Genomic DNA, 27,669 nt, shown 5'->3' with positions numbered 1-27,669 from the left:
GCTAGTGAACAATAAAATATAAGGGGCATAAATATTTATATAAATACATAAAAACATAGGTTAATGGAAAGAAGAAATAGAACTGCCATTTTTCAGATAATATAATTTGATACCCAGAAAGTCCAAAAAGAACCTACAGATAAACTATTTAAATTAATAAGTTAAGTTTGTTAGATATAAGGTTAATACACAAATCAATTTCATTTTATATACCATAGAAATATTACGACAAGATTATTTTTCAAGTGATATCATTCACAATCGTGCAAGTGTACAATCAAAATCTAGTGAAAATATGCACAACTAAAAAATATTATTGAGAAAAATTCAGTAAGTCTCAAATGTCAATGTAAAAACAGAAATGGAGGGCACCTGGGCTCAGTTAGTTGGGTCTGCCTTTGGAGGGAGGCAAGATAGTGGAGGAGTAGGAGACTCCATTTCAACTGGTCCCCTGAATTTAGGTGGATATATATCAAACCATTTTGAATATCCATGAAATCAGCCCGAGATGTCAGAATATATATCTATATCTCTAGAAGCAAAAAGTTTATATATATATATATTTTTTTTTTCTTTTCTTTTCTTTATGTGTAATTTGGGGACATAGTGCCCTCTAACACACAGACCAAAATACACTCAGGAACAACTGGAACAACCTGCTTTGTCCACACTGAGAGATTATAGTCCTCCTTCCGTTCCCCCCTTTTTCATTTTTTTTCTTCTTTTAATTTTTAAAATTTCATTCTTGTGTTTCATTTTGTCTTTGCTTTTTGATGGTGGCTTCTGACCTTTCTGGATTTTGCTAGGGTGGATCCTGCTTGGATCATGGCTGATATGTTAGAGTCTGCTCATCCCTTGACAGAATGACTAAGTAGAGGACCTCTCAAGAAAGAAAAGAACCAGAAATAGTGTCCTTTGCTGCAGAACTAATGGATATGGATATAAGTAAAATGACAGAGATAGAATTCAGGATAACAATCATAAAGTCAACACCTAGGCTTGAAAAAAATAATTAGTGACAATACAGAATCTCTAAGGGTGGAATGAGATTTAACCAGGCCAAACTAAAAAATGCTATGAATGAGATGAAGTCCAAACTGGATACCGTTAACACCCAGGTTAAGCAAGGCAGAAAAGAGAATCAGTGATCTAGAAGGTAAACTGATGGAAAGGAAGGAAGTTGAGGTAAACAGAAATAAGCTGCTAGTAGTACAAGAACAAGGGCTTGGAGAGATTAATTGTGCCATGAAACATTCCAATGTCAGAATTATTGGGATCCCTGAGGGGGTGAAAAAGGGTGGGATAGAAGGCATATTTGAGCAAATCAAAACTGAGAACTTCCCTAATCTGGGGAAAGAAAGAAACGTTCAAATCCAAGAGGCAGAGAGGACCCCCCCACAAAATCAATAAAAGAAGATTAACACCCTGACATATTATAGTGAAGCTTGCAAATTTTACAGCCGAAGAAACTATCCTGAGAGTAGCCAGAGAGAGGAGGTTTCTTACATATGGAGAGAGGAATATTAGAATAATATCAGACCTGTCTGCAGAAACCTGGTAAGGCAGAAAATGCTGGCAGGACATACTCAGGGTACTAAATGAAAAGAACATGCAACCAAAAATATTTTATCCAGCAAGGCTGTCATTCAGAACAAACACAAAGATAAAGAGCTTTCAGGACAGGTAGAAACTGAAAGACTATGTAACCACCAAGCCATCCCTGCAAGAAATATTAAGGGGGCATCTATAAGCAAAGAGAGACCTCAAGAGTCACATAGACCAGAAAGAACGAGAGAAAATCTACAGAAATAGATATTTTACAGGCAATACAATGGCACTAAACTCATATCTTTCAATAGTTACTCTGAATGTAAATGGGCTGAATGCTCCCATGAAAGGACACAGGGCTTCAGACTGGATAAAAAAAAAAAAAAATAGGACCCATCCATATGTCTTCTACAAGACACTCATTTTGAACCTATAATCCCCACCAGATTGAAAATGAGGGGATGGAGAACAAGTTACCATGCTAATGGACCTCAAAAGAAAGCTAGGGTAGCAATCCGTATATCAGAAAAATTAGATTTTAAACCACAGACTGTAGTAAGAGATGTAGAGGGACACTATATCATACTTAAAGTATCTATCCAATAGGAAGACCTAACAACTGTAAATATCTATCCCCCCAACATGGGAGCAGCCAACTACATAAGCCAACTGTTAATCAAAATAAAGAGACATAGAGTGCCTGGGTGGCTTAGTCGTTAAGCCTCTGCCTTTGACTCAGGTCGTGATCTCGGGGTCCTGGGATCAAGTCCCGAGTTGGGCTCTCTGCTCGGCAGGGGGCCTTCTTCCTCCTCTCTCTCTCTCTGCCTACTTGTGATCTCTCTTTGTCTAATAAATAAATAAAAACTTTAAGAAAAAAAACAAAATAAAGAGATATTGATAATAATACATAAATTGTAGAGGATTTTAACACTCCACTATCAGCAATAAACAGGTCATCTAAGCAGAAAATCAACAAAGAAACAAGAGTTTTGAATCATATACTGGACCAGATGGACCTCATAGATATACAGAACATTTCTCCCTAAAACAAACAAACAAACAAATACACATTCTTCTTGAATGCACATGGAACTTTCTCTAGAATATACCACATACTGGGTCACAAATTAGGTTTTACCAGATACCAACAGATAGAGATTATTCCCTGCATATTTTCAGACCACAGAAGTCTGAATCTGAAACTCAACCACAAGAAGAAATTTGGAAGGAAGTCAAACGCTTGGAAGTTAAAGATCATCTTGCTAAAGAATGATTGGATCAACCAGGAAATTAAAGAAGAACTTAAACAATTCATGAAAACTAATGAGAATGAAAACATGTTGGTTCAAAACCTATGGGATACTGCAAAAACAGTCCTATGGGGGAAATACATGGCCATCTAAGCCTCTCTCAAAATATTAGAAAAATCCCCAATTTTTCTAACCTTACACCTAAAGAAAGAACAGCAAATAAAGCTTAAACCAAGCAGGAGAAAAGAAATAATAAAGATTAGAACAGAAATCAATGAAATAGAAACCAGGAAAACAGTAGAACATATCAATGAAACTAGAATAAGATCTATAAACCACTGGCCAGACTTATCCAAAAGAAAAGAGAAAGATCCCAAATCAATATAATAATGAATAAAATGGGAGAGACCACGATTAATACCAAGAAAAGGATACAATTATTAGGAATTGTTTTCCAACAACTATATGCCAACAAATTAAGCAATTTGAAAGAAATGGATGCATTCTTGGAAACCTATAAACTATCAAGACTGAAGCAATAGGCAATCTGAACAGACCAGTAAGGAAATTGAAACAGTAATCAAAAACCTCTCAAAACACAAGAGTTCAGGGCGAGATGGATTTCCAGGCAAATTCTACCAAAGGAGAAGCAATAATACCTATTTCACTGAAACAGTTCAAAAAATAGAAACAGAAGGAAAACTTCAAAACTCATCTATAATGCCAGAATTATGCTGATCCCAAAACCAGACAAAGACCTTATGAAATAGGAGAATTACAGACCAATATCCCTGATGAACATTAATGTCAAAATACCCAACAAGATCCTAGCCAATAGGATCCAACAGTACATTAAAAGGATTATTGACCATGACCAGGTGGGATTTATTCCTGAGATGCAGTGGTGGTTCAATATTCAGAATTCAAGCAATATGATAGAGCACATTAATAAAAAAAAAGACAAGAACTATATCATTTTCTCAGTTGATGCAGAAAAAGCATTTGACAAAATATAGCATTGTTTCCTGAGTAAAGCCCTTCAAAGTAAAGGGATAGAGGGAACATAACTCAATATCATAAAAACAATCTATGAAAAGCTCACAGAGAATATCATTCTCAATGGGGAAAAACTGAGAGCTTTTCCCTTAAGGTCAGGAACATGACAGGGATGCCCACTCTCGCCACTTTTGTTCAATAACATCTAGAAGTCCTAGCTTCAGCAATCAGACAACAAAAATAAATAAAATATATTCAAACTGGCAAAAAAGAAGTCAACCTCGCTCTCTTCACAGATGATAGGATACTTCACATGGAAAACCCAAAAGATTCCACCTCCAAGTTACCAGAATTCATATAGCAATTCAGCAACATGGCAGGATTCAAATCAATGCACTGAAATCAGTTGCATTTCTGTGCACTAACTATGTAACAGAACAAAGAGAAATTAATGAATCAATTCCATTTATAATAGCACCAAAAGCCATAAGATACCTATGAATAATCCTTACCAAAGTGGTTAAGGATCTATACTCTAGAAACTATAGAACACTTCTGAAAGAAATTGAGGAAGAAAGAAAAAGGTGGAAAAACATTTTATACTCCTGGATTAGAAGAACAGACATTGTGAAAATGTCTATGCTTCCTAGAGCAATCTACACTTTCAATGCCATCCCCATCAAAATACCATTGACATTTTTCACAGAGATGGAACAAACAATCCTAAAATTTGTACGGAACCAGAAAAGACCCCAAACTGCCAGGAGATTATTGAAAAAGAAAACCAACTGAGGTCATCACAATGCCTGACTTTAAGCTATATTACAAAGTTGTGATTTAAATAAACAACAACAAAAAAAATAAATCAGCATGGTGTTGTCACAAAAACAAAAACACTAAGTCAATGAAACAAAATAGATAGTCAGGAAATGAACTCTTAACTCTATGGTCAACTCTTCAACAAATGGTGCTGGGAAAATGGTACAGCCACATGCAGAAGAATGAAATAAGACAGGAAACAAGTACTGGCAAGGATGTGGAGAAAGGGAAACGCTCTTACACTTTTGGTAGGAATAAAATCCTAATCAAAACCTCAGCACCTTCTTTTTAGGAGGAGATGAAGTATTAAAGCTGGTTTAAAATTTATATCAAAATACAAAGGAACTGAAATAAATGAAACAATTTTGGTGGAAAAAACACCACAAGACATTGAGAGTTACAAAATAATGGCAATTAAGACAATGTGGTTTTACAGTAAAGCTCCTCAAATAAGTAAATAGAACAAAATAGAGTTTTTAAAAGCCAAGTTTACACATCTAAACCTTTGATTTATGGAAAAATTGGCCTTGCAGAACAGTGGGAAGGATAAGCTTTTCAGTAAATGTTTCTTGTTCAGTTGGAGAGCTGTATGAAAACTTCAATTATGACCTCTAGTTTATACTATATATAAAAATCAGTATCAGGTAGTTTATAGTTCTTCGTGTAGGTCATGTAATAGTATATATAAAAATCAGTATCAGGTAGTTTATAGTTCTTTGTGTAGGTCATGTAATAGTAAAGTATCTAGAAGATAATGTAAGTGAATATTTTCATGACTTTGGGGTGGTGAAACAGTATTTAAGAATCTAAGAAGCACAAAGTATATGGGTAATCATTGATAAATTAGACTATATTATATTTAAGAGCTTCTCCTCATCAAAAGACAACTTTTGCAAGTAACAAAAAAGGTAAGCTACAGTGTAACAAATATATCTTAGAAATAATTAGATTTAAAATAAAGAATTTGGTAAATAATAACTTTAAAAACTCAAACAATTCAATATAAACATAGTAAAAGTCTCAGACAAGCATTCACAAAGACCACACCCAAATAGTCAATAGATACATGGGGAAGCATTCAACTTCACCAAGGAAATGCAAATCAATATCACAATGAGATAATATCACACAGTACCCACTAACATGTCAGAAGGCCAAAAATGAAAAAAAAAAAGGGACAAAAATCTATCAGAATAAACATGAAGAAACTGCACCTTATATACACTTTCAATAGAAATGCAAATTGGTACAACCACTTTGGAAACTCTAGGGTGGTATTTATAAAAGCTAATATAGATATGATCTCTTTCTTTTTATAAACAGATTTCATAATGGATCAATGATCCCTGCCTCAAGGTAATCACTCTACATAGCTGTTTCCTCTTGCAATGAAGAGAGATGATCTCTGTAACCAGTAAGATATTGTAGAAATAATAGTGTATGACTTCCAAGACCCAGTTCTACCTTACTCTTTTTTGGATCGCTTACACTTAGGGTAGCAGCTACAAGACCATGAGGGCATTCAAGCCCCATGGAGAGGCCCACATTGTGAGGAATTGAACCTCCTGCCATGTGAGGGAGCCATCTTGGAAGTGGATCCTTCAATCCCAGTCAAGTGTGCAGATGACTGCAGTGAAGACTGACATCCTGACTACAGTCTTATGAAAGATCCTTGAGCCAGGAATACACAGAGCCAAACTGCTCTTGGATTCCTGACTAATTGAAATTATGTGAGATTATAAATTTTCATTTTTATTTTAAGCCAGTAAGTTTGAAATAATACACACTCTGACCAAGAATTCCACCCTTGCATAAAAACGTCAAAAATGTGCAAATATATGTGCGCACAAAGAGACAAGTAAAACATTGTTTATAACAATGGTGTTTGTCATAACCTGAAACAGAAACAAACCAAATATTTTTCAATATTAGAGTACTATACAGGAATGAAAACAAACTTCTGCAAGTAAAACCACAAATTAACCTCATAGGTATTGTATTGAGAAAAGGAAGGCAGATACATAAGAATACAAATTGTATGTGTCCATCAAATACTTTTTAATAACAGATAGAAAGAATCATGGAGACAAAAATCAGAAGTCAGTTCCTCTTTGAAGGGGATATAAGTAGGAGAAAGAGTGAGAGGATCCTGGGATGCAGCCACTTCTGTTTCCTTATATGATTGTTGCTCATGTGGGCAGGTTATTCTCATGAAAACTCATCAACTGATTTGTGCACTTTTCTGAATTTGCATTATACTTCAACAAATTATTTCTCTTGCAAATGATTTCTATGAAATTCATCTTTTCATCTCTTGAAGGACTTCATAAAAAGTAGCTACTCTGAATATGTATTGAATAGGTAAGTTAAAGAATAGGACATTTTAGATTATATGACAAACAAGTGATACTTTCTATTAAATGTTTAAAAACAATATTTCAAATCAACATTATTTGGTTCTCTGTGAAGAAAATAAGTTGATACGCATATATCAACTTATATGTATATCAACTTATTTTCTTGGAGATATATATATATATATTTCTTGGATTATATATATATATATAATATACACACACACATATATATACGTATATATGTATACACAGACTTATATACATACACACACCCATATTCAGATTAGATTCTCTGACCTCCAAGGGAATACTTTCTTCTTCACATTTTCTTCATTTAATCTTCTATTAAAAGAGATCCTATAGTCTTATGAATTTGAAATTCATGTGCTCACATTATTCTGGATATAGACATCTCTGTGATGTTAAAAAAATCAAATAATAAATTAAGATTGCATTAGCATCATTAATCAGTTAAATTTTAATTGTGTTTAATGCTTGAGTTAATTCCTCTTGCTTATATTCAATAAGCAGTGTAGCAGACTCACATAGTACTTATAAACTGGCATGTACAATTAACATTTAATTATATAAACAATGAAACTCCACTTATCTAAGAATTACATGACCATAATCTGTTACCATGCAGGTTGACTGTATTCTCTGTCTGAAGTTTCTTCAGGAAGACTCCTACTAAAGGAGACACCTGATCAGAAGTCCATTGGGAAAGTTTGAAATGGGGGACTAGTTACATCAACAAGATGTTTACATTGATTCATTAGACAGCAGAGCAAATAAAACTCATTAACTAACTACTACCTGATCATACAATAAATATTTATGACTACCTTTTACAAAGCAGACACTGATGAATGCATGGGAGTTAACAATGGAATAAAATGTCCAAATTTGGTAGAGCTAAGTGAAGTAGAGAGAAAACACACACACACACACACACACACACACACACACACACACAGGTGTGTTAAACAGCACCACGACAAGGGCAACAGAATTCTCCGGAGACATAAAGGAATAAATGAGATACTGGCAGAAGGGGGAGAGAAGGCTAAAAACAAAAAACAAAAAACAAACAAACAAACAAAAAAACCCAGGGTATATAGGAGTTTTCCAGAAGGTAGAGGGAAAAATTTTAGGATTAGTAAAAAAACATTACAAAGGATAAATGCTTGAAACATCATGACATAGGAAGGCATCTGCTAGCAATCCAGTATTTTAAAGTGTAGTGTACAAGGATCAACAAGGACAGAGGAAGAGCATTAGGCAAGTTCCGTACCATCAGAGATTTCATATAACTCACACTAGAAAGCCTAGACTCTCTAGAGTCTAGACTATATCCCAAAGGAAATGAGCCATTGAAGGCTTTAAAAAAGGCCAAAATCATAACTCTATTTTTCAAAACTTCTCTGTTAGCTTGGTTTCCTACCAAAATGGAGTCTACAGGAAGGACTTGTGATGGACTGTTTATTTCCAAGATGGTCTCAGCAGTCAGAGTGGGATTCTGGGAAGATGAAGCAGGAAATGAGAAGAAAAAAAGAACATAAAGATTTAGTGTTAAGGTCTCCATTATGGGCAATGGGAGATTATTTCTGATTAGGCCTTTTGATAAATGTCCACGTTTCCCAGAATTTTCTGCCTGAATGATAGGAGGTAGGGGCATTTATTCATTGACTCCTGTTCACAATGAGTCAGGGACTAACCCTGGGGGTCTTCAGTCTCTCCACCTTCTAAGCCCCCCTTGCACTCCCTGAGTAAGCTTTCAGGCACAGCCCTAGGAAAGAAAGAAGATGTACCTGTGGAAGGCTGGTAGAAGAGAACTGCTTTCTGGAGGATAAGAATAGTGATACCAAAGGCATCTAATACAAATCTCCTTGAGCACAGATTACCTGATGGCTGAGTAGCAGTAAGCCTAGTACCTTAGGACAAAAATGTGAGGGGAAAGTGGTAAGTAACAGGAAAGATAGAAGCATTCCTGACTGTATTTGTAACATGTTAACAGGCAAAGTTGCCTTTTTTTTTTTTAACTTTACTATATATTGACTTTTGCTGGCTACTTGGCTTGGGTACTGTACATTGTAAATCCCAACAGATAGTATTGTCCTTAAACAATATCTAAAATTTCTTTTTTTTTTTAATTAATTTTTTATTTTTTATAAACATATATTTTTATCCCCAGGGGTACAGGTCTGTGAATCACCAGGTTTACACACTTCACAGCACTCACCAAAGCACATACCCTCCCCAATGTCCATAATCCCACCCCCTATTCCCAAACCCCTTCCCCCCAGCAACCCTCAGTTTGTTTTGTGAGATTAAGAGTCACTTATGGTTTGTCTCCCTCCCAATCCCATCTTGTTTCATTTATTCTTCTCCTACCCACTTAAGCCCCCATGTTGCATCACCACTTCTTCATATCAGGGAGATCATATGATAGTTGTCTTTCTCTGCTTGACTTATTTCGCTAAGCATGATACCCTCTAGTTCCATCCATGTTGTCGCAAATGGCAAGATTTCATTTCTTTTGATGGCTGCATAGTATTCCATTGTGTATATATACCACATCTTCTTGATCCATTCATCTGTTGATGGACATCTAGGTTCTTTCCATAATTTGGCTATTGTGGACATTGCTGCTATAAACATTCGGGTGCACGTGCCCCTTTGGATCACTATGTTTGTATCTTTAGGGTAAATACCCAATAGTGCAATTGCTGGGTCATAGGGCAGTTCTATTTTCACCATTTTGAGGAACCTCCATGCTTTTGGAAGGATCCAGGCACAAAAGATAGATGGTGTCTGGTGGACATTTTACATGGTTAATTTGCATTATAGCTCAGGACATAATTCTAGATACGCTGGAACTTTAGCAGTTTTAGAAGTTTTATGTTTGGTGCTCTTATTTATTTGTCCATAGCTTTGTCCAAAGCAACAGTGGTTTCCTGGAGTCGAATGTTTACATCAATATTTCTTGCTACTCTATGCAAAGCTTTTATATGGCATTTTGATTTATTTATTTGCATAGCTCATTTCCTTTATTTTAGAAGCACCAATATGGACAACCCTTCAGAACTTGCCAGAAAAATATTCAAACACAGGACATGTTTGTCTTTTGATGGTGGATATTTAATTATTTGAGATGGAGTTTTGATAAGAATCTTCATTATGCAGATATTAATAATGAAGCTTAGCAATAGCAATTGGAAGTCTCAAAACAAATGCTTCCATAAAGGCAGTGAATAAGGTCTCTAATATTGTAAATATTGAATATTGGTAGTACTCGATTCCCCCATCCTGAAGGTGAATCATCACAACATTCAAAAAACTTGTCAAAGCAATCAACAGATATTTCAACACTCAATGTGTTGTTCCAGTTCTCTCTCTCTTATTCCTTCATTCCTTTTTCTGAATTTAGAATTAGTCTTCTGTGTACCCATACATAAAAATTTTTAGGATAATATGACAGAACATTGTGCTGTGTTATAATTAGACCAATTATCCTTAAAGCCTCCAATTTAGACAATGAATCCTATTAAACAATTCTTACCATGTCCTCCTTTGGATTAAAAATTAAAAAAAAAACAGAAATGGTTCTCTAATATATCTATCATTTAAGTATTTCTTTAGTAGACTATCAAGATTCCCCTTGATACAGCTTTCTTGAATAATTTTCTACTTGTCTGAGTTTTTTTTTTAATCATATCCATTGTGTACTCACTATTCCTTAGAGACCATATTCAATATCACTACTTTCATGCCTAACATGTCCTATCACCACCAACTTAAGTGCCTTTGTTTAGGTCTCAATATTATATATCCTAGAGAGCAAGGCAGGATTCAGTCTATACTTCCCTATTTCTCTTAACACCTAACACCATGTCCAGAACCTGGAAACTGAATCTTTCTTCTGATACCTTCTCTTCCTGTCCGACATATGTAATACCTTTTGATATGTGTGCATCTTCTGACATTTGCACATATCTTCTTTATGTAAAGAAAAATACACAAAACCTTTATCAGTTGTGGAATGTGTCTGATTATTTCTATACTACAACCTACAACGTTTGCTATACCACCTATATGTATGCTTGATAAATACTCTGAACAAATGAATGGATGGAGGGATGCGCTAGAACCTCCCAGTATATATTCAACTTTGCGCGCACACACACACACACACACACACGCACACATATCACTGTTGCATTTAATGAGGGTGATCAGATACTGATGTTTAGGGGTTCTGGTTAAACTGACATAGCAGGGTTCTTGCTAAAACTGGATTTTATAAGTAAGTGCACAGATGGATTTAGAACGTTCAGAAGCCCAAGTCTAGTTAAGCCAAGAATCTTTGCCAGGATGAAATGTTATCTTTCTTGTTTTGGTTCTATATTTAATTTCCTCTTGCCTCTTAAATATCCAGTTTGCACTGCTTTTTTGTCTTTTAAGTCACAACAATTTCCAACTTTCTAGCTATTTTTAATTCAGCAAACATAATCACGCTTCCACCATTCTTAAAAAAAAAAAAAAAAAGGAAAACTTTCCTGTTATCTATCACTTCTGGATCGATCTAGATCTTGTGATGTTTAGAACTTACTACAATTTATGGGGCCTCTTTGAAAAAAAAAACAGTAAAATATAAATAAAAGATTAGGTAAAAATTAAGGTTTATTATGAAAAATAGAAATTTCCACAGATGAGTAAGGACTTGAATAAACAGACCTTTTCTTCTGAGATCTCTTTGGGAATTTATCAGAGCTATTTACTGGAAATGCTTCAATTGCAACTTGGGTGTAGAACATTCCATATCTTTCAGCAATGCACTGCACTCAGGGGACCCAGGCAGATGATTGTCTCTGAAGCCTAAACTCATTATTTTCATGGAAAATCAGCATTTGCTAATGCCCTGTTTTTCTCCCTGCACTCAGAGCTGGGCCTCTAAAAGGAATATCTGATATCCTGCTTCCCTTCCCTTCTCTCTGATTCATTTTGCTACTCACTACAAAAGGAGTCCACCTCTATAATTTTTCCTGAAGGTCATTTGCAATTTCTTTCTTGCCAAACCATGCTGACACTTTCCAGTGTTAGTTACCTAAACATTTGTATTTATACTTGACCATCAGTTCTTTTTCCTTGACTTCCAATGCTTTCTCCTGGTGACTTCTATGTTTTTTTTCTTACTTTTGTTAACTGCTCTTTTTTGTTTTTTCTTGGGTTCCTTAAGTGTAATTTTACCATAGGATCTCTCTGCTGCTCTATTTTAAATTCTGTATAGTATAGTCTTCTTTCTCTACATTACTTATTTTTTCAAATATCTTCCTCTTGTGTCAAATCTCTATAAGCCCATATTTCTTTCCTAAATGGCAAGTGTTTATATTCAAATACTTGGGCAAAGTTCCTGAAGTGAGAACAGGCTTGATTTATTTGTTTAAGGACCAACATGGAGACTAGTATGTCAAAACTAATGAGTGAATATAAAAGGAATAAGGAAATAAAAATGCTAGTTAGTATGATATATATCAATGGATTAGTTGCAACAGAGTTGTTAACAAAAATTGCTTTCAGTTGTTTATTGTTTGTATAACTTCACCTCTGGACCAAATTCTTTGAAAGAAGAAACTATATTCTCCTTCGCTTCTCCTTCCTGGTACCTTTTTACTTGTACACAGTTTACTGAATGAGTGCATGAATGAATATATGAACCAATAGAAGGATTTCCATGAATCTTTTTCTATGTAATTCAAAAATAAATGACTCTGTTAAAATACCTGTAACAGTTATCTTATACGGACACAAGAGAGAATTCTTATAAAATTTCAAATGGAATTGTTTATCTTCTTTTGATTTTAAATAAGTTCATGACAGAGCTAAGTGAGATACTGACCTTTAAAAAGTATTCTTTCTATTTGCTTTCTGAATTCATTAAACATACAATTGATTTGTAAAGTTGTATCAGAATTATGTAAACTTTCTCAAAGTGCATATAATATAATATAAAATTGGTAAACTGAAAATTTCAGCAATAAATTGACTTCTTGTCTAGAGTACTAAATGAAGAATTTTCCTGCAATAGTCATTTATTCTTGATCACTTAAGTGGTTAGGAAGAAATACTATATATTGTCTACAGGTTTTACATTTTCAATGAAGAAATAGAGATGTTAAATTTCCATAATAATTCACAGAAGATATAAACATTTCTAAAATGATTTAAGCCCTATAAAGTCATCACTTATACTATAGTTACTTTAATATAACTGTAAACTGAAAACCAGGGGGCAAGATAGCAGAGAAGTAGGAGACCCTGTTTCAACCTGTTTCCTAAAGTGAGCTAATTATCTATCAGAACACTCTGAACACCCATTAAATCAGTCTGAGATGTAGAATTATACACTTCTGGATCTCTACAGGGGCAAAAGACAGCAGTGAAAAAGTAAAGCATACTGGGAATGGTAGGACTGATATCAGAGGATAAACAGAAGGGAGAGGGAGCCACCAGAAGCAACACTTTTGAAAGTACTACCCCAATATGAGAGTGTCCTGGATTGGGGACCAGTATTATCTTGGAGTCTGGTTAAAAGCACTCAAAAAGAGCAAAAGATCTTAAAGAGCAATTGATGGAATTGGGCAGTTGTGGGCATTGGCCTAAGCCCATGGACCCAGGACGGCCATTGCTGGCTACCACCTGTGCTACAGGGAGTGTGGTGAAGCCTCCAGGCTATGGCTCCTGAGGTGCTGGCACGCGTGAGAGAGTCTGGTGTGGATGCCAGCTGATGCTTTCTAGAACCAAAGCCTTTTGCACTCTGTACATGCACTGCGAGACTGGGGACTGAACTGCACTCCCCATCCACCCCTGAGAGAGCTCTGTCTGGGTGCTTCCTGATGGTCTCTAGGACCTGCGGAGAGTCTGAATGCTCCCACCTTAGGCTCCAAAATCTCAGTGCCCTATCTCTGGTTGGGATCTCTTGGGCAGTCTGGATCCCAGACAGCAGTCCTGGCAAAGTCAGTAACTGAACTTACTAATGCTATCTAACTGAAGTTAAAAATGCTATCAATGAGATCCAATCTGATCTAAATTCTCTAACAGCTAGGATAACTCAAGCAGAAGATAGTATTAGTGATCTAGAGCACAAACTTATAGAGAAAAAGGATCAGAAGTGGGCGCTCTGGACCAAACCTGCTCGTGGTTTTAGGGGCACAGGGGTGAAGAGACAAGCGGGCCCTTTGGGCAACCCCTGAGATGGTGGCTGGGGACATACACTGCCTGTAGAAAGTTGTTCAGCTCTGGGGAGTTTGCAGAGGGGGAGTCTGTGTGTTTTGGACCACCCAGATGGGATCAGACTGAGGCTTCTCTTTGCAATGGAGGTCTGGGTGCAGTTTGTTTTCCCCTAAACCTCTGAAAGCACCAAAAAGCTGCCAAAGAACAAAAACCTCCAGAGATCAAAGGCCTGAAAAACCAGTTTCCATGGAGCCCAGCCCCTTGACAAGGAGCAGGAAGACTCAACCCAAGCAAGACAGACAGAAAAGTAATGCGGCAGGCCCCTACCCCAGAAAGCAAACCAAAAGAATGAGAAGACAACCATCACAGGGTACCCAAACTGTAAAACCCCAATATGAGGGGAAAACAATATATTAATATCCAGTATTGTCCTAAGACCTATATATTTCATGAATACAACTTTTATTTCTAATTCGCTCTCACTATTCTTGTTCTTAAAAAACAAAAAAACAAAAAACAAACAAACAAAAAAACCTATTTGGCATTACAATGTGAGGTTCATAATATTAACCTTTTCCATAATTCCATAATAACCTTTTAACTGATTTTTTCCATACATAGCTGTGTTTTTCTTTTGCTTTTCTATTTTTTTAATATACATATAGATATAAGCTTCAAAGTAATACTCTTTCCATAACCAATATTACCCTTATATAAAAACCAGTTTTAATCTCCCTTTATCTCTGGAAAAGTTGAATCCTTTAACAAAGATATCAAGATATCCCCAGGAAGAATCAAAATAACCTTCTTCACCCACATTGAGGATTTATAACCAGCTTCCCATCTATTTATTTTGTCAGTGTTTCTGTGTATTTGTTTTTGTTCTGGTATTATATAAATCTTATACTTGGGGTTGATTTTGTTTGGGTTCTTTTTCTTTTTCCCTTGTCGTTTACTTTTGTAGGTCTTTTGTTTGTCTGTTTTGTTTGTATACATCTTACTTTGGGGGCTCATTTTGGTTGGGTTTTCTCCTTTTTTCCCTCTCTCTCTCTCTTTTTTTCTTTCTTTTTGGTAGTGACTTCTGATTTCTCAGAAGTGTGCTGGGGTACACCTTGCGTGGATCACAATGATATATTGAGCTACACATCCCCTCAACCATCTCTCACCAAAATGACTATGAGGAGGAATGCCCAAGAGGAAATATTCAGAGACTGTGCCCTCTTCATCAGAGCTATTGGATATGGCCAAAATCTGTATGTCAGAAAGGGAATTCAGGGTAGAAATTATTCAGGCAATGTCTAGGTTGGAGAAAACCATAAGTGACAACATGGAATCTATTAGAGATGAAGTTAAAAATGCTATCAATGAGATTAAATCTAATCTAAATTCTCTAATGGCTAGGGTAGCCGAGAGAGAAGATAGAATTAGTGATCTAGAGGACAAACTGATAGAGAAAAAGGATCAGGAGGAAGCCTGGAAGAAACAGTTAAGAAGCCATGAAAACAGAATTAGGGAAATAAATGACACCATGAAAAGTTTCAATGTCAGAATTATTGGGATACTTGATGGGGAAGAGAAAGAAAGAAGACAAGAAGATATTTTTGACCAAATTCTCTATGAAAATTTTCCCAGTCTGGGAAATGGAACCAGCACTTGTGTCCTAGAGGCAGAAAGATTACCCCCCAAGATCATAGAATCTAGAAAGACCTTGACACACTGGACTGTGAAACTGATGAGTCATAATTTTAGACAGGAGCTCTTGAGAGCAGCTAGGGAGAAGAGATTTCTTACATTCAGAGAAAGATCCATCAGAATACCATCAGGCCTGTCCACAGAAACCTGGCAAGCCAGAAATAGCTGGAAACACATATTCAGGGCACTAAATCGGAAGAAAATGTCACCAATAATACTTTATCCAGCAAGGTTGACATTCAAAATGAATGGAGAGATAAGAGCTTCCAAGACCGACAAGGTTTAAAAGAATATGTGACCACCAAGCCGGCACTACAAGAAATATTAAGGGGGCTCTATAAAAGAAGAAAGACCCAAAAGTGTCATAGAGGAAAAATTTATAGAGACAATCTATAGAAGCAAGGACTTCACCGGCAACATGATGTCAATAAAAACATATTTTTCAATAATCACTCTCAATGTGAATGGACTAAACACTCCCATCAAACAGCACAGGGTATTGGATAAAGGGCATATTGGATAAAATAAAAGGACCCATCAATATGTTGCTTACAAGAGACCCATTTTGAACCTTAGGATACATCCAGACTGAAAGTAGAGGGATGGAGAAATATCTTTCATGCCAATGGGCCTCAAAACAAAGCTGGGGTAGCAATTCTCATATCAGATAAATTAGATTTTACACTAAAGACTGTAGTCACAAATAAAGAAGGACACTACATCATTCTTAAAGGGTCTAGCCACTGAGAAGATCTAACAATTGTAAATATTTATGTCTCCAATACAAGAGCAGCCAACTACATAAGACAACTGTTAATCACGGGTAAGAATCATACTGATATGAATACATTAATGGTAGGGGATCTTAACACACCACTCTCAGTAATAGACTGATCATCCAAGCAGAAAATCAATAAAGAAACAAGAGCATTGAATGACTCCTTGGACCAGACAGACCTCATGTATATATACAGAACATTGCACCCTAAATCAGCAGAATACTCATTCTTCTCCAGTGCACATAGAACCCTCTCCAGCAGAGACCACATATTGGGTCACAAATCAGGGCTCAACCAATACCAAAAGACTGAGATTATTCCCTGCACTTTCTCAGAATACAGTGCTTTGAAACCGGAACTCAACCTCAAGAAAAAGTTTGGAAGGAATTCAAACACTTGGAAGCTAAAGACCACCCGGCTTAAGAATGTTTGGACCAACCAGGAAATCAAAGAAGAACTTACTTAAAACAATTCATGGAAACCAATGAGAATGAACACACTTTGGTCCAAAACCTATGGGATGCGGCAAAGTCAGTCCTAAGGGGGAAATGCATAGCCATCCAAGTCTCCCTCAAAAAACCTGAAAAATGCAGAATACACCAGCTCTCTTTATACCCTAAAGAACTGGAGAATCAACAACAAATTAAGCCAACCCCCCACACAAGAAGGGAAATAATCACAATTAGAGCAGAGATCAGTGAGATAGAAACTAGGGATAGAGTAGAACACATCAACAAAACTAGAAGCTGGTTTTTTGAAAGAATCAATAAGGTCCATAAACCACAGGCCAAAGTAACCCAAAAGAAAAGAGAGAGGACCCAAATTAATAAAATTAGGAATGAAAAGGGAGAGATTGCGACTAACACCAAGGAAATAGAAGCAATCATCAAAACTATTTTCAATAGTTATATGTCAATAAGTTAAGCAGCCTAGACGAAATGGATGCATTCCTGGAAACCTATACACTTTCAAAACTGAATCAGGAAAAAACTGACAACCTGAATAGACCAATATCTAGTAATGAGATTGAAGCACTTATCAAAAACCTCCCAAAAAACAAGAGACCTGATGGAGTCCCTGGAGAATTCTACCAAACATTCAAAGAAGAAATAATACCTATTTTCCTGAAGCTGTTTCAAATGATAGGAACAGAAGGAAAACTCCCAGACCCTTTTTATGAAGCCAGCATTACCCTGATCCCAAAACCAGGCAGAGACCCCAACAAAAAGAATTTCAGACCAATATCCCTGATGAATATGAATCCCAGGATTCTCAACAAGATCCTAGCTAAGAGGATCCTAGCTAAAAGATTATCCACCATGACCAGGTGGGATTTATCCATGGAATGCAAGGGTGGTTTAACATTCACAAATCAATCAATATGATAGAACACATCAATAAGAGAAGAGAGAAGAACCACCTGGTCCTCTCAATTGATGCAAAAAAAAAAAAAAAAAAAAAAAGCATTTGACAAGATACAGCATCCATTCCTGATTAAAACAATTCAAAATATGAGGATAGAGAGAACATTCCTCAACTTCACAAAATCTATCTATGAAAAACCCGTAGCAAATATCATCTTCAATGGGGAAAAGAGGATACCCTTCTCTTTTAGATCAGGAACACAACAAGGATGTCCACCATCTCTACTGTTGCTCAACATAGTCCTAGCAACAGCAATCAGATAACAAAAAGAAACAAAAGGTATTCAATTTGTGAGATTAAGAGTTACTTATGGTTTGTCTCCCTCCCAATCCCATTTTCTTTCATTTATTCCTGAGGGTTGCTGCGGGGAGGGGGTTTGGGAGAAGGGGGTGGGATTATGGACATTGGGGAGGGTATGTGCTTTGGTGAGTGCTGTGAAGTGTGTAAACCTGTTGATTCACAGACCTGTACCCCTGGGGATAAAAATATATGTTTATAAAAAATAAAAAATTATATATATTAAAAAAAAAGGTATTCAAATTGGCAAATAAGGTCCTTCGTCCATTTTGAGTCTATTTTTGTGTGTGGTGTAAGGTAATGGTCCAATTTCATTTTTCTGCATGTGGCTGTCCAATTTTCCCAGCACCATTTATTGAAGAGGCTGTCTTTTTTCCATTGGACATTCTTTCCTGCTTTGTCAAAGATTAGTTGACTGTAGAGTTGAGGGTCTATTTCTGGGCTCTCTATTCTGTTCCATTGATCTATGTGTCTGTTTTTGTGCCAGTACCATGCTGTCTTGATGATGACAGCTTTGTAATAGAGCTTGAAGTCCGGAATTGTGATGCCACCAATGTTGGCTTTCTTTTTCAATATCCCTTTGGCTATTCGAGGTCTTTTCTGGTTCCATATAAATTTTAGCATTATTTGTTCCATTTCTTTGAAAAAGATGGATGGTACTTTGATAGGAATTGCATTAAATGTGTAGATTGCTTTAGGTAGCATAGACATTTTCACAATATTTATTCTTCCAATCCAGGAGCATGGAACATTTTTCCATTTCTTTGTGTCTTCCTCAATTTCCTTCATGAGTACTTTATAGTTTTCTGAGTATAGATTCTGTGCCTCTTTGCTTAGGTTGATTCCTAGGTATCTTATGGTTTTGGGTGCAATTGTAAATGGGATTGAATCCAGATGGCCAACAGACACATGAAAAAGTGCTCCATATCACTCAGCATCAGGGAAATACAAATCAAAACCACAATGAGATATCACCTCACACCCAGAATGGCTAAAATCAACAGTTAGTCAGGAAATGACAGATGCTGGCGAGGATGCGGAGAAAGGGGAACCCTCCTACACTGTTGGTGGGAATGCAAGCTGGTGCAGCCACTCTGGAAAACAGCATGGAGGTTCCTCAAAATGTTGAAAATAGAACTGCCCTATGTCCCAGCAATTGCACTATTGGGTATTTACCCTAAAGATACAAACTTAGTGATCCAAAGGGGCACGTGCACCCGAATGTTTATAGCAGCAATGTCCACAATAGCCAAACTATGGAAAAAACCTAGATGTCCATCAACAGATGAATGGATCAAGAAGATGTGGTATATATACACAATGGAATACTATGCAGCCATCAAAAGAAATGAAATCTTGCCATTTGCGACAACATGGATGGAACTAGAGGGTATCATGCTTAGCGAAATAAGTCAAGCAGAGAAAGACAACTATCATATGATCTCCCTGATATGAAGAAGTGGTGATGCAACATGGGGGCTTAAGTGGGTAGGAGAAGAATAAATGAAACAAGATGGGATTGGGAGGGAGACAAACCATAAGTGACTCTTAATCTCACAAAACAAACTGAGGGTTGCTGGGGGGAGGGGGTTTGGGAGAAGGGGGTGGGATTATGGACATTGGGGAGGGTATGTGCTTTGGTGAGTGCTGTGAAGTGTGTAAACATGGTGATTCACAGACCTGTACCCCTGGGGATAAAGATATATGTTTATAAAAAATAAAAATTTAAAAAAAAATGCTAAAAAAAAATTGGAAAATAAGTCAAACTCTCTCTCTTCACCAATGACATGATACTTTACATGGGAAATCCAAAAGACTCCATCCCCAAACTACTGGAACCCATAGAGCAGTTCAGTAATGTGTCAGGATACAAAATCAATGTACAGAAGTGATTTGCTTTCTTATACACTAAGAATAAAAATATAGAAAGGGAAATTAGAGAATCAATTCCATTTACTATAACTCCAAGAACCATAAGATACCTGGGAATAAATCTAACCAAAGAGGTAAAAAATCTGTACTCAAGGAACTACAGACACTCATGAAAGAAACTGAAGAAGAAACAAGATGAAAGAACATTCCATGCTCATGGATCAGAAGAATAAACATTGTCACAATGTCTATACCTCCTAAACCCATCTATACTTTCAATGACATTCCAATTAAAATTCCATGGGCATTTTTCAAAGAGCTGGAGCCAACAATCCTAAAATTTGTATGGAACCAGAAGAGACTCCAAGTTGCTAAGGAAATGGTGAAAAAGAAAAACAAAACTGGGGGCATCACATTGCTTGATTTCAAGCTTTACTACAAAACTGGATCACCAAGACATCATGGTTCTGGCACAAAAACAGACACATAGACTATTTGAACAGAGAAGAGAGCACAGATGTAGACCCTTAACTCTATGGTCAAATAATCTTCAACAAAGCAGAAAAAAAATATCCAGTGGGAAAAAGACAGTATCTTCAATAAATGGTGCTGGAAAAATTGGACAGCTATGTGTAGAAGAATGAGACTCAACCATTCTCTTACACCATATGCAAAGATAAACTCAAAAGGGATAAAATACCTCAACTTGATGAAGGAATCTATCAAAATCCCAGAGGAGAACATAGGCAGTAACCTCTTCGACATTGGCCACAACAAATTCTTTCAAGACATGTCTCCAAAGGCAAAGGAAACAAAAGTGAAAATGAACTTTTGGGACTTCATCAAGATCAAAAGCTTCTGCACAGCAAAGGAAACAGACAACAAAACAAAGAGGCAACCCACAGAATGGGAGACGATATTTGCTAATAACAGTATAGACAAAGGGCTGATATCCAAGATCTATAAAGAACTCCTCAAACTCAACACACACACAACAGATAGTCATGTCAAAAAATGGGCCGAAGACATGAACAGATACTTCTCGAAGGAAGACATAACAAATGGCTATCAGACACATGAAAAAAAATGTTCATCATCATTAGCCATCAGGGAGATTCAAATCCAAACCACATTGAGATATTACCATATACCAGTTAGAATGGCAATGGCCAAAATCAACAAGACAGGAAACAACATGTGTTGGAGAGGATGTGGAGAAAGGGGAACACTCTTACCCTGTTGGTGGGAATGCAAGTTGGTGCAGCCACTTTGGAAAACAGTGTGGAGATTCCCTAAGAAATTAAAAACAGAACTTCCCTATGACCCTGCAATTGCACTGCTGAGTATTTACGGAAAAGAAGGGCCATCTGTACCCCAATGTTCATAGCAGCAATGGTCACAGTCACCAAACTGTGGAAAGAACCAAGATGCCCTTCAACAGACAAATGAATAAAGAAGATATGGTCCATATATACAATGGAGTATTATGCCTCCATCAGAAAGGATGGATACCCAACTTTTGTATCAATATGGACAGGACTGGAAGAGATTATGCTGAGTGAAATAAGTCAAACAGAGAGAGTCAATTATCATATAGTTTCACTTATTTGTGGAGCATAAAGAATAACACAGAGGACACGGGGAGATGGAGAGGAAAAGGGAGTTGGGAAATTGGAGCGGGACACAAACCATGAGAGACTGTGGACTCTGAGAAACAAACTGAGGGTTTTGGAGAGGAGGGGGGCATTGGGTAATGGGTTTTACGGAGGTGGTGGGTATTACAGAGGGCACGTATTGCATGGAGCATGTGGTATGGTGCATAAACAATGAATTTTGGAACACTGAGAAGAAATAAAATAGCATAAAATGAAATGAAAAAGAAAAAGAGGTAATAATATTTTCTTATGCTTCCAAAGTTTTTACAAACTAGCTTTTGTAAATGTTATTGCCTAATTTGTTTAAAAAAATAAAGAAAAGAGCGTAAAAACTCAGTTATTCATTCAAAACTGCCCATTTATTGATTCCCAGAAACTCTATGAAGTTTTCTTGATTCTCACTTATTCTTAAATTCAGATTTTAGTCTTTGTTTGCAACTGAGTCTTACCTCCTTCCCTATAGTAGAGAGCAGCTGGTTGCCTATGGTAATTCCAGCAGTAAATGCCAAGCTGAAGATGGGCTATGGAGCACCAGGTTTAGAGAATAAGTCAGATTCTCATTTTTACAGAGTCAAATTGTCCTTGCAGTTGAAAATGCTAGTAAGTGTTATGCTGATTGCAATTTAGGATGGCTTTGGTTTTTATTTATTTGTTTTGTTTCCCTTTCAGTAAACACCATTTAGTTTACTTCTTCATATACTCCATTAAATCACTTAGAAATTATATAATCCATCACTGACCTTACAAAGAGGCATGCTGTTGAGTGGCAATAGCCTCTTTCATATTAAGGACTCTCCAGGACATGTTTTGCTGTCATCTTACAGACTTACTTTATACTTTATATAAATTTGGGATAGGTATCAGCAGCATCAGGATTTGCACTTTTAGTAACAGTTTCATAAATTGGATAGTTCATTTACTTATGTAACAAATTAGGGAGAAAGTTTCACTTTTAGTTTCATATAGGCTCCACACATACATCCCTACATACATGTCTTATCTAACTTCTTTCTGATGGGTGAATGAAAATACAATGTAGCATAGAGTTAGACAAAGGAAAATAATAACGAATGTTGTAATGATAACTCTGCATATTTGTATAGCAGTTTGCAGTTTAGAAAATACTTTCATAGAATGTGACGTATTGGAAAAAGGATAGATTTGGATACAAAGGGGCTGTATGTGAGTAGTGGTTCTAGAGTTTACTAAAAAAGTAGTTAATTCACTTATTCTGCAAATCTCAGTGTTAATACCTTTATAGAAAGGATCATCTATCTTTAAAGTCTACCTATAATAATGTAGGGAGAATTGATTGTAATTTAATGAGACATGCATGGAAAATTAAAACATTCTGAGTGCTGTACTGAGATTAAACATCATCATCATTTCTTTAAAGCTGCATAAAGGACTATAGTTTTTCTTTTAGTAATAAGAGGAAAAAGTAAAAAGAACATTGAATATTTATCTTATCATGATAATTAAATATTAAATATACAACTAAATTTTTCATACATTTTATTTTAAAGAGACAAAATTAAAAAAAAATAAGATAAAACATTATTTTCAATAAGATTAATGTCTTAAAAAAATAAATCAGCTCAGTATAGGAAAAAAGAAAACTTACCTTAAAAGTGCAAAAATTATACAGAAGTCAGTGCCCTAGGTTGCAGGAAAAATAAGAAAGAGAACTATAAAAAAAGTGAAGAAATTATTTTAAATCCACAAATAACTCTTGATGGGATCAGGGACTAAGGTTTCAAAAAAACCCTATCCATAGCTATCAAGATCAGTAGACTCATTTATTATTTAGAGATTCTTATTATCTAAGATTAAATTAAATACTTAAAGAAATAAAAATGTTAGGGATTGGGAAGAATAAAGAGACATAGAATATTGCTGATTTTTAAGACTATGAAATAATTTTATATTGTTGAAATAAATATCCAAAATTTGGAAACAAAGCAAGTATGATTGCATGTCTTTTCGTTGTGATACCAGAACATTGTCTAACTGGGCTTCCTAGAAATTATTTAACTATCTATGGGACCATTTTATTAGGAGCCCAATTCTGAAACAACATCTACTATTTTTTTTTAACCAAATAGAGATAAAAGTGAATTCTGCCTTGTAGAAAAGGTATCCCATATGTTTACTGCCTTAAATATGATGTTTCCAAAAGACTCAAATTTTTTTCCTCCAATGCTTTTCAGACCATGAATTAAACAATCTGTGGAATGCATTACCCTAATTTGTATATTACATTTTAAACTTTAAAAAAATGACACCTTAACATTTTGTTTTACTTTCGTACTTAATATTTTCTGTTTATCGCTTTCTAACATTCAAGAACAGAAAAATTAAGCAAATTTGTATGATTTTAATAGAATTTGACCTGTATTTTGCATTTACATGTATTTGCAGTATCATTTTACTTTTTCACCCTAATCTCATTGACCTGATTGTTGATAAGCAGTAATATTATTCACATATTTAAGAGAATGAAGTAATGCAGAAAGAATTTTGAAATTTTGATGACACTGTTTTTTAAAAGATTTTATTTATTTATTTATTTGAGAGAGAGAGAGAGAGAGCGAGCATGAGAGCTGAGAGCGGAGATGGTCAGAGGGAGAAGCAGACTCCCCACTGAGCAGGGAGCCTGATGTGGGTCTTGATCCTGGGACTTCAGGATATGACCTGAGCCTAAGGGAGTCGCTTAACTGCCTGAGCCACCCAGGCACCCTTATTGATACTACTTTTAAACAACACAAAGAGTGTCTGCATCCTTCCAAAGCATTTTACAAAATAAACTTGGAAGCAATTTAGAGTAAAAAAAAAAAAGAAAGAAAGAAAGAAAAGAAATTAGGGTTTTTGGCAAGATGGTGAATTAATAAAATTTACAGGCTCCTTTCTGAAATTCCAACTCAGGAAATATTAAAGACTTAAAAGGGGTTGTGTATAAATTAATCTAATAAACTAATGAAAATGACAGTAGAGAAATGCTTTAATTGAGAGAACATTTGATCTCAGTCAGTGCTGGAGTTGTTATATGTGGAAGAGCTAAGGTGGTTAGATAAGTCAGGCAGGAAGCATTTGAAGAGAAGTGAGACCAAGCTAGGGTATTTGTCTTTTGGAGGGAGTAACAGAGGTGAAACTAGGTGAAAAATGTTTTAGTTAAGGTACTCCTGTACATGTGTGTGTCTCTCTAAGATTACAGTCTGTGTGTCTAAGATTACAGTAATCTCTAAGATTACAGATAAGAGGGGTGGGGCCACTAAAGGGTAGAAAGAAGAAGAAATTGTTTAGAAAGTAACATTAGATGTAAATCTATTAAGGTATATGAAAGAAAGGTATAGTTAATTAAATTGCTAACAAAGACAACAGAAAAATCTTGTTCTTGCCAAACATTATGCACATATCCTTCTTAAACCCCCAAATATTCAATTTCCTCCTCAGCAGAGGTGATGCTTTGGGTGATGCTCATCCCTGTTCTATTTGAGCCATATTCTCCAATTGATATCCTACAACTTATGTAGATATAATTTTAATTACTACTACTACCATATTTTATGTTATATGTTATGGGAATAGGAGAAGAGAACATGAAAAAATGGTTAATATATGTATACATATATCCATATTAAAATAATAGAAGCAGGTGCTCATAACTATGACAGTACTCATTCCTACAACTGATCATACAGCTATTTAAAATTACCTAGTAGCTAGTATTTAAAAAAATAGCTCATATTTAAAATTACCCTTTTCCCACTACCTATGATTTATACCATTTGCCTTTAGCAAGCACCTTGGATAGACTTATTTCCTTGCCTGATGGGGTAACAAAACCTTAATTTCTGGAAATCCTGAGCCACTAACATTTTTCCTATTGGATTGTTGTAGTTGTTCATTGACTTTAATCACAAAGTCTCCTGAATTAGAAGAAACAGGCCAGGGGACCTCTGCATTCTGGACAAACTCCCCCTTTATGTTCATTGTGTAGTAACAACCCAATCTCTCCTTGGTAGTCAGAACCAATTATCACAGGAGATTCAGGACCATCTCTCTATCGTTTCCCTCTATATTTCTTAGAATAAGGAGCACAAAATGGTCAGATAGCACTGCCTTCTTCCACTTTATTAGAACCACTGTCATGTGCCCTGGTGGAAGCACACTATGTCCCCTGATGAATCTATCTTCCTTTGGAAACTATGATTTCTGGCCATGTCAAATCTAAAGTTGTGGTGACAGAAAGGACAGATTTTGCTAATGCATCACTAGGATATTAGTGAGTAGAGCCTTTCTCGTTTTTACCCCTTGATGATCAGATCCATGAATCCTAGAAATGAGATAAACAGCATATTTGTCAGTTTCTAATTTAAACCATACACTGCATCTTAGAGGATATTACTCTTGTCCTGCAAGTAGTGTCCCCTACCTAGCACCATAACTGAGTCTTCAAAAAGCCATTGCAATATTCCATAAGGCTGGAATTTTCAGGATGATGGGACATGTGGTAAGACTAATAAATTTCATGAGCATGAGTTCATGCTTTACATGCTATCAGATGAGTTCTTTGTTTTGTTTTTGTTTTGTTATAATCAGGGTTATGTGGAAAAAAAAGACAACAACTAAACATCCCATAAGTTCACAGATAATGGTTTTGGCAGAAGCACTGTGGACAAGGAAAGTAAATTCATATCCAGAGGAAAACTCTATTCCAGAAAGAATGAAAAGTTGCAAAGATTGCAAAGTTGCAAAGATTGAAGCTTTCTTGAGGGAAGAAGTAGTCCTGTGTAATCAATCTGATACCAGCTGTCTGGTTGATCATCTGGATTAATGGTGCTATAACAGGGACTCAGAATTGCTTGATTGTGCTACATATTGAAGTCATAGCAGGGGCGGAAGCTAGATTAGTCTTTGGTGAGCGGAAGTCTATCTTGCTAAGACCATGAAAAACCTCTGTCTTTATCAACATGGGCATTTCATCTAAGTCCATGAACAAAGTGAGGTTAAGTGACAGACATATCTACAGAATAAGTCATTCTAACCACTTTATTATTAAAATTCCCTTTTGCTAATGTTGCTTTTTGATGGGAATTTTCATGGGCACAAATATCTCCAAATCCTGTACCTATTTGAAAGTTTTATTTATGTCATTTTTCCTTAGATCTTTTAACTAATTTTCCCCATGTATTTCTTCCAAGTTCTCAACCATCAACCAAACTACCAGCCACTGCTTAATGTTCACTGTAAATTCTTTTCTCTAGTTCTGTACATTGCTCAATATTATCCCTGTTATTCTCAACTTAGTATATGATTCAAAATGATAACAATATCCCAGCAGATATTCTGTAGATATCAAAAAATTAGTTCTAAAGTTTACATAGAAAGGTGATAAAGAATAAACAATATATTGCTGAAGAAGAAGAGCATCAGAAATAATACTGACTTAAAGACTTATTACAAAGCTACATTAATCAAAACAGTGTGAAATTGGTGAAAGACTAGACAGATTGATGCAACAGAATTGAGAGTCCAGAAACAGACCATAATAACATAGTCTACTGTTATTTCACAAAAAAGCAAAGGCAACACAATGGAGAAAGGATAGTCTTTTCAACAAAGGGTGCAGGAATAACTAGACATTCACATGCAGAAAATTGAATCTTGACCCTAACCCTGCACCTGTTATAAAAATTAACTCTTAATTATACCCAAATTTTGTATCAACATGCGCAGGACTGGA

The sequence above is a fragment of the Mustela putorius genome, unplaced genomic scaffold (assembly GCF_011764305.1).
Source record: "Mustela putorius furo isolate JIRA1106 unplaced genomic scaffold, ASM1176430v1.1 tig00003834_pilon_pilon_pilon, whole genome shotgun sequence".
Taxonomy (NCBI): domain Eukaryota; kingdom Metazoa; phylum Chordata; class Mammalia; order Carnivora; family Mustelidae; genus Mustela; species Mustela putorius.
The sequence above is the reverse complement of the archived record's forward strand: the minus strand, read 5'-3'. Positions refer to the sequence as shown.